Raw genomic sequence first — 9,658 nt, 5'->3', positions numbered from 1 at the left:
CGGTAAATAAGATTAAGAATAAAACTAGAATGATAATACCAATCGTAAAATCCGAATCCGAGTAGCAAAGTATAGAGGAAGAATAAAGTCCAAAGAACAGTCACAAGAACTACCGTAAAATAAACGTGAGAGAGAGAGGAGATGAGTAACGTAGTTCACTCCTCAGTCTTATACTAGAATCCATCCTAAAACCTAATCTATGGACTAATTACAAAAGCCCATGAAATAAATAGGCGGAAATTAACTAAAGCGCAAGAAACCACTCGATCGAGTAGAAATAATCTACTCGATCGAGCACTTCATCACCAAACCACTCGATCGAGTGGTAACAAACCACACGATCGAGCACCTCTTGCAAAAACTCCTCGATTGGCTCCTTAAACCGTCGATCGACCGGTCTTGAGTATATAAAGCATTCGATCGAGTGGCTTACTACTCGATCGAGCTATATATACTCAAGACCTTGAATTGCTTCCCGAACTCAGCTCACGCGTCTTCCAAGTGTTATATTTCCAAGCTCCGGCTCCTTATTTTCCATGAATGCATACAAATGGGACGGATTAGGTTCGATTTAGCTCCTCTTCGGTCAGTTCCTGCAAATTACAATAAACGGACCAAAGTAGAATATTCGGGGTTTTGTAGCCGGATGCCACATAAAAACGAAAATGCGTGTAAAATGAGGTAAAAACCTTATATAAAAGACACGCATCAAATGCAAGGGACCGGCCCATGATACAGATCTGGATCGAGCTGCTCATGGGATCACCGACTGGAATTCTTTGGCCTTGGCATTCTACAAGAAATACTTCTCTGCCTCGAAGACGAATGCCATTAGAGCTCAGATCACGAGCTTTATACAGGGACCTGATGAGAACTTTCATGAAGCATGGGTCCGTTTCAATAAGCTAGTGCGAACCATTCCGCACCATGGGTTCGAAAAATGGAGTCTTTGCAATCAGTTCGATAACGGGCTGTATGACGATCAGAAGGCTATCTTGGATGCTGCAGCCAATGACCGATTTTCTGAGAATATGGGAGAGACTAAGGGGTGGAAGGTCATTGATGACTTAGCCACCCATAAAGCTGAATATGGGAATTCGAGAGGCAATCGGAGGAGGAGTCTTTGAATCCTTATGTAGGCGCATTAGAGGCTCTCACGGCGAGGTTTGACAAATACGAGTTGGGAGGAGCTTTAAAAGGAGGGATGTATCATGTGAATGATGTTTCGGACGGTCCTTTCGTGCCTCAGAAGATGTGGAGCCGAGGGACATGTCTCGAAAAAATTGTCCTAGTCCCTTTGAGTCTCGTCGCCTTTCAACATTACAGCGAAAAACACGTACTATGAGCCGAATGTCAATCCCAACATGAGGTGGAGTAACCAGAATTTCCTGAATCCGACTCAACCTCCACAACAGCAGCAGCAGACTTATGTGCCTCCTCATAAGCAACAACAGTTTCAAAAACCTCCCTATGTGCCGCAGCAACAACAATCCCAAAATTCTGAGTTTGCTGAGTTGAAGAATATGTTGGAAAAGGAGTCCCAAGCTAGAGAGGCCGGAATGAAACTGCTAGAGAGCCAAATTGCTCAATTGGCTAGCAAGAATACCACTCGAGCTTCGGGGCACTTACCGACTCAAACTGACCAAAAGGAGACCCTTAATGCCATCCCTTTGAGGAGCGGGTCTACCCTGGAGGGGCCTGCTATGATTGAGGATGCCATGAAAAAGATAAGCGGAATCAACCTAGTCAAAACAAAGTGGAACGAACAAAGGAAAGAAAAAGGCGTCTACCAGGTATGTCAGTCGATCGACTGACATACCCGGTCGATCGACTGAGGTGCAACAAACAGTAGCTTCTGGTACTGTTGAAGCCAGTCGATCGACTGACCAACCTGGTCGATCGACTGGAATTGCTGCTGATAGTGAACCTTTTCGTCCTCCAATGCCCGATAACTTGAGGGATCATTTATTTCGAGAATACGATCGCCTTGAAAATATTAAGACCAAACCCGATCTGGCTGATGGGTCATTTCGGCTCCAAGTACGACAAAATGTCGATCAATAGTTCATATTTGAGACGGTCTGAAGAGGGGTCAAGCTTCAATAAGGAGAAGGTAGTGGACTTCCAGCCTAAGTCCGCGGATGCCGGCATGCGAGATTTAGAGGAGAGGGCTAAGTTACTTCTTACAACCCCCTATCCGGAGAGATTGGTTCCAACGAAGGAACAAGTATCTTTCAATAAATTTGAAAATGTTGTTCGTAGTCTAAACGTACAAGTACCTTTCCTTGAATTAGTGAATCAAGTGCCCGCTTACATGAAGTTTATGAAGCAATTACTGTCTAAAAAGAGGTCACTTGAAACTGTGCATACTGTCGCACTCACTAAAGAGTCATGTTCTTATTTGACTCACACTGCACCCCATAAGCTAGAAGACCCAGGTAGCTTCTCCGTTCCTTGTAGCATTGTTACCTTTTCGATTGAGAAGGCATTATGTGACTTAGGAGCCAGTATAAGTGTAATGCCGTTGAGTCTTGCTAGAAAGCTCAAATTACTAGGTTCACAGTGACCGACATGACAGTACAGATGGCTGACCGATCTGCGGTCCAGCCTAAAGGAGTCTTAGAAGACATTCCCGTGCAAATAGGAAAGTTCTTCTTCCCTGTAGACTTCGTTGTACTTGATATGCCTGAGGATGCCCATATTCCTATCATACTAGGTAGACCATTTCTGCACACTGCTGGTGCAGTCATAGATGTAGGCTCGGGAACCTTGACCTTTAAAGTAGGGAAGCATTCCATTGTTTTTGCCCAACCTGCTAAGAAGAAAGACCCCATGTGGCCTGTGACTTGTAATACGGTTTCTGAAAAGAAATCCTACTTTGTGCTTCCTGGTATGCCTGTCTCTATTCATATTCCTGTCGTAACCCCTCCGCCCCAGATTGGGAGCAAATTGGAGGAAGATTTGTCTATTTCTGATATTGCAGGAGTTGGTTTGGGGAAGGAAGAGCCGTATGTTGCTCCAGCTGTGAAAGAGCCGATCATTTCACGAGGCGGTCTTGGTTGCCTTAGCTATGGCACTGATGAGGAGGTTGAAGATGAGCCGGTCAAAGCAACGGAGTCTGATCTGGATTCCGACGAGTCCGAAGAGGTGATTGCTTGGGATGATGTCCGACATGTTGACCCGTTGAGTCTTGCAGACGATGGAAGTGAGAGTGCAGCTGAGAAGATGAGCACTATTGAGGCTAATTCTTGTTGCCAGAAGCCAGTCAAGTGGGCCATTCAATGGCCATTCTTGATCAACTATTAGTTGATTCAGACTTCTTTTAAACATTTTCATTTTATTTGCTTTCGTTGAACCTTTTTATTTATTGTTTTGTGTGCGCGAAACTTCGCCGTTTACGTTTGCTTAGGATTTTAAACTCTTTAGATGGTTACTTTGGGTTTTGCGCAATTTTTGGGCGCGTATTATTGTGCAATTGCAGGTTTTTAGACCTCATTAGCTCGAGTAATTGAGAAAATACGAAGAAATCAGAAGTTACAGTAGTATTTCGATCGATCGACTAGTCTGTATTATCGATCGATCAGTGCAGTATAGTCGATCGGTCTGCAGTTTCCGGAGCTCTGTTCCTTTCACCTTGGTCGATCGATCGAGTCTTTGGGTCGATCGACCGCCCCTGCACTTGTTGTTGTCTTGTTCACGATCTCTCCCCTGCTGTGTTTGGTCGATTTGCGGAATTGAGGGAGTTTTCTACTCCACCATTATCTTCCGTCATTATTTATTTCTTCTATTTTTCTCAATTATGCACAAAATATCGCTTCTAAATTGTTTTCTCGGACTTATGCGTGGTTCTTTTGTCTTTTCGGGTCCTTATTGGTAGCATCTGCTAGCTCTTTGAAACCTCCTAGCTCACGCTGGTTTGGGGAGGTTTCCTTTGCGTTTAAAGTCTTGTGAGTTCCCAAGTTATACTTCTTGTCATATTTATCTATTTTCTCGCAAATTCCCGTTTTTCCTTTTCTTTCATTACATGATTTTGCACAATGGGGACATTGTGCGATTTGGTTTGGGGAAGGGTTTTGCGTCGCATATCATTTGCTTGCATTCACGTTTACATTTTTGTTTTGCATTGTTTTCTTCATTTCTCTCAAAGAAATTCCAAAAAAAAAATTGAAAAATTTCATCAAAATTCAAAAATTTGCACGTTTATTTTAGCATATAGGTTGTGTCGGAATGGTAGTATTTCAATGATGACATTGCATTTGCAGCTGTTTATGCCTAAGCCGTGCTAATTGACATGTTATTAGTAGAATCAATTGCATAGTCTACGAGTTTTCGTTAAATTATTTGTTGAACTTGAGACTTGACTTAGAATTTTGGCAAGCTACATCATATTTTCTAAGGTTTAGAGCTTATAACTGGTGTCATCTATGACCAGTTTATCTAGGAATGTGAGTAGTACTCCTTATGAGACATGTTACACAAATATTCATAAATATGAACTTGATCTGCTTAATACATGTATGCATTCGGTTTGTGGTTTGTAGACACATGTTGTAGAGGTCTCCTTTTCTCATTTTACCCATAAGCTTCACACTGCCAAAACAGCCTTTTTGTCCCACTACTACATCCTACATTTAGCCTGCCCTTGTCAAGCTAGAAGTTTACGTTTTTGGGATTGTTACTTCGTTTTTGGTGGTTTTTGCTCGATCGAGATGTTGTTGGGAAAATGAAAAGAAGGAAAGAAAGAAATAGAAAAGAAGAAGAAAAAAAGATAAAAAAATGATTCGAAAAAGAAAGGAAAAACGAGTTACATCTTTATTCAAAACGGTCGATCGACTGCAATTATGGTCGATCGACTGGGATCCGAGAAAAAGAAGAAAGGAATCAATTCGCATATTCAAATCCTTATCTTATGGCGATTTTTACTCCCATGTTGCATTAGTATCTTATTGGGAGTTGGTTGATTACTGTTATGATGGAGATTGTGAGTTTTGTGCTTGCTATAGCACCATATCGATTGAATTTTGAGCAAGAAGAAGGATGTTGTCATATGGTTCCGTTTTGGTACTAGCTTGATCACCTGTACCTCCACTTTCCCTTAAATGTTTTGCCTCTTCTTACCCATACCTCATATATCCATATATACCTCGGCATGTGTCATGGTCATTTGCTTGTTGGAAAGCATATGTACGGTCATAGAGATTTCTTTCATATTAGATTGCAGGCATGTTCTTATAGGTCGTAGTTAGGTGAGAGTCTCTACAAAATGAATTCTTTCTATCCTCTTATATATTCACCTGTGCTTATGAGTGATTTGAGCGACCCGTGAGAGTCCAATTTGATAAGTCTCTACAGTTAACGGTTCAACAGTTCTTAACGACTTTATAATTCGTTTGCATGATTCGCATGGCTAATTGATTGTTAGTTATTGCATTAAATTGGTTTAGGCTTGACAGTTTCCATTTCGCTCTGAGATTGAACTCGTTCCATTAGGTAATTAGATCGAGTCTAGTTCTTGCTTGGGGACAAGCAAGGATTTGGTTTGGGGAAGTTTGATGCGTGTCTTTTATATGATGTTTTACATCCTGTTTTACACGCATTTCAGAGCTCATTTGTGTAGTTTAAGCTACCATTTCCCCTATTTCCGTCTACTTTCGTGTTTTTGTACATTATTTGCAGAAATGTGAAGAATTCAACGGAAATTTAGCTAAATCCGTCCCCGAGTATCCTGCATTGCATTTGACGTGAATAATTCACTTAAGGAACGAGCTTGGTGCGCGTTTCAAGGCCCAAAAGACAAATCCACGAGAAGTTAAAAGCGGATTACCAGCTAAAGTAGTCGATCGACCGGCCCCACTTAGTCGATCGACCAACCTTCGACTACGAAGCTAGTGTACATCAAGAGCGATCGATCGACGGTCCAATGATCGATCGACCAAGACGTTAATCAGACGTGAATAAGAAGATCGAGGAAAAGCAAGCCATTGTGTTTAGGTTTTGATATTAAGTGTTACGTATATTTTTATATAACGTAACCTAGAACATTCGAGAAAAATAATCAAGTTTTACATTCTGGTTTCATCAGTTTTTAGAATATTAATTAGGGTTCAAGGATTATTTCGGATTAAATACAATTCACTTTGGCATTCGACTTTGTTACTGTTCCTTCAGCAATTCACACGGTATTCTCTGGTTTTATTCAATTATTTTGCATTCATTCGTAGTTGTAGAATTGCTAGATCAGTTTCCCCAAAGCCGAATTGCCGTCTTATGTTAATTGTTTATTTTACCGTATTAATCATGAATTCTGTAGTTTATTTAGCCAATTTCATTGTTGCCTTTAATTTCAGTATGAGTAGCTAAATTGCTTGTGCTAGGATGTAGGGGAACTGTAGGATTAGGCGGTGTAGAATTAACATGGACTGAAATCGCGTGTCGATCGATCGACCGCCATACCTTGTCGATCGATCGCTAGCACGTGAGGTTTTACCTTCGTTTTAATTGTTTTAATTTTTTATTCGACGAATCGAGTGCACACGACAAGTTGAATGTTTAGGATGTGACTGACCCATTAGATCGAGAGATAGGGGCAGTTGTTAGATCACCAATTAAAATGACTAAACTATGCTGAGATCGAAAGATAGGTAAAGTTTAGATTATTAGTCACTTTTCAGGACGAGAGTCAGTATTAGTGATATTAGGGACTTATAGCGAGATCGAAAGATGCTATCTGTAAAGAGTGGACCGAGAGGACCTCTTGTTTTCCTGCCTCATGTGTTTGATTTAGACCGACTTAGTTTGCTGCCGCCGAAACTATAGTGAACCGACCATCCTAGTACCTTTCTTAATATTTGATTTAATATATTTCTTAGTTTATTATCTTTACTGTTATTAGCTATAGACCAAATCAAATCAACCCCCACACTTGTTACCTTAGACTAAATTTAGACAACTTTTAATTACATTCGCCTCCTTGTGGTTCGACCCTGTTACCACTAGCCTAAGTTAGTTTTAATAGGAATTATAAATTTTATTTTTGGTACTTACAACGACGGGTATCATTCTTCTTGTTGGCCCGCCTAGCATGGACTTCCTCCTCGGAACGGATCCTCAACGGATCTAAGACGGCGACGGCCTCCGGTCTAGCACAAGACGCCATGTTCGACCCAAGACGAGCCAATGCACGGCCCACCATATGCTTAGGGCCGGAACTCCTCCTCTTCGGTGGTCTCATCACATCGGGAGTAGCTCCATAAACATACTCCTCAAAGAAGGCACGGTTGGCCTTGCCAACTGATACCCGTCGTTGTGAGTACCAAAAATAAAATTTATATTTCCTATTAAAACTAACCTAGGCTAGTGGTAACAGGGTCGAACCACAAGGAGGCGAATGTAATTAATAGTTGTCCAATTCTAGTCTAAGGTAACGAATGTGGGGGTTGAGTTGATTTGGTCTATAGCTAAGAGTAATAAAAGACAATAAACTAAATAAACAGATAAAACAGATAAAAGAAGGGTACTAGGATGGTCGGTTCGTTATAGCTTCGGCGGCACCATACTAAATAGGTCTAAATCAAACACATGAGGCGGGAAAACAAGAGGTCCTCTCGGTCCACTCTTGACAAATAGCATCTTTCGATCTCGCTATAGGTCCCTAATATCACTAATACTGACTCTCGTCCTGAAAAGTGACTAACGGTCTAAACTATACCTATCTTTCGATCTTAGCACAGTTTAGTCATCTTAATTGGTGATCAAATAACTTTCCCTATCTTTCGATCTAATGGGTCAGTGATGTGACCATAATTAGCGCATATTTAGCCCCCGAATTAGCCTTGTTCCCATGCTTTTTAGTGCATATTTGGGTCATTTATTATCTTTAGTTCTTTGTTTTGCATATTCTTTGAGATTTTGATCCCTTGGTAGGAAAGGAGTAAGAATCTTGCATTTTCATGGCAAAACAAGACTAAATTGATCGAATTCAATGACCAAGCATCAAGGAGAGACAAGATTAGAAGGCCTTTGTACATATGATAGTAGATGAGCAATGTTGGGAAAGGATCCTTGAGTCCCCAAGGAAATCCCCAAGGATTTCGTGAAGAAAAGGGAAGAAAAGAAGAAGAATTTGTCTTTGAGCTACAATCCGAGCGGATTGTCTCCAATCCGCCCGTCTCCTCACAGAACAATCCGAGCGGTTTCCTCCAAAGACGCTCGGATTGCACCCGCTGATCCGCCGGATTCCCTCGAATCCGCCCGTCTTCCACCACCAGAATCCGCCCGTCCCGACCCCAATACGCACGGATTCCAGCACAGCGCGATTTCCTCTTATCCAAGTTAAAAAGAAAGAAGCCCTTCCTTCGGAAAATACCGGCTCCTCCCTGCTCAATCTAAAAAGTGTAGTTACTAGTTTAGCCCTTAGTTAACCCTAATGCATCCTCCCTAATTTCCACTATAAATACCCCATTAGTCTAATTAGGAGAGCATGTTCTTCTTATCAATAATTAGAGTAGTTAATATCAATCAAATCTCTCTTTAGTTTTGTAATCAACAATTAATCAAGTTCTAATACAAGTTTTATTTCCTTAATCTCTCTTTTGTTCATCCTTTATTTTGGGTAATTGAAGATTATTTGGGTTATTATTGGGAGATTGACAATCTCTCAATCAAGCATTCAAGTACTTCTTTTATCTTTGCTTTATTATTGGAATCATTAGTACATATAATTCTCTTAATCCATTTTTAATTATTGTTAATTACTTTCATTTATTCATCATGTTTCATTTTGTTGGTATGATTGACAACCTTGCTAGCATGATCAACATGATAATAAGTGAGTAGTCTATTAGCTAGGGTTAATGGGTGATTAGGGGAAACCAACATGGGGAATGATTCATGCTTAAATTAATATGCTTTCATGTTTTATTTTCTTGCTTGTTTTGATCTCAACTCATGCACATGTTATATTTGATGAAAAGCTAATCCTATGAATCCTTGCATTTACCACCATCTCCTATCTTTTCAATGAGACTTGTACGACATAACCCAACTCGAGTCTCATTAGACCATGCATGTTGTTGAGTCGGGAAGACTAAGTCGACTTGTAGGTGTTGTACAATCTAATCGATTCGGCTCCGGGACCCAAACTTTCCTAGGATTGTAAGATATAACCCAACTCAATTAATCACAACAATAATTGCTTGCTTATAAATTGAGAACATGTTTGTATGATCAATTCCCATGATTCCCCTATGATCCCATGACACCCTAGTGCTTCTTAATCAATTGTTTACACCCCTTTTAATTCATCTTGCTAGTTTATTTTCATTGCTATTTTAGTTAGTGACCTTCTACATCAACCCAATTTGTGACACCCCTAAAACACCACTAGTTTCAATAGAAATCTCATTTCAATTCCCGTCCCTTGGGATCCGACCTTTACTTGCCTCTTTACTAGTTGTAGAGTTGTTTGTGAAGTTATAAATTGTGTTTTGATTCGGACGTGACCCAACGACCACACCTTTAATTGTGAACACGAAACGGACCGATCAAAAATGGCGCCGTTGCCGGTGACGGTGTTAGCTTGATTTAGATTTCTATTTATTGTTATTAGTTGTGTCTTTCTTCGCCTTGGGGAAGTAAAACTCCTCAAGGTTGATCAACC

At 40.6% G+C, this 9,658-nt stretch overlaps 1 non-coding gene across 1 annotated transcript; it reads right to left on the bottom strand.

Annotated features, from left to right (window-relative positions):
* Positions 1-827: 827 nt before the first annotated feature.
* LOC141639591 (small nucleolar RNA R71) lies at positions 828-934 on the bottom strand. The gene has a single exon (XR_012542592.1). It is a non-coding gene; the product is annotated as a small nucleolar RNA R71 (small nucleolar RNA).
* Positions 935-9,658: the final 8,724 nt, after the last annotated feature.

This window comes from Silene latifolia, unplaced genomic scaffold (genome assembly GCF_048544455.1).
Source record: "Silene latifolia isolate original U9 population unplaced genomic scaffold, ASM4854445v1 scaffold_463, whole genome shotgun sequence".
In the NCBI taxonomy this organism is placed as follows: domain Eukaryota; kingdom Viridiplantae; phylum Streptophyta; class Magnoliopsida; order Caryophyllales; family Caryophyllaceae; genus Silene; species Silene latifolia.
Note: the sequence above shows the minus strand (reverse complement) of the source record. Positions and strands in the feature narration are given on the sequence as shown.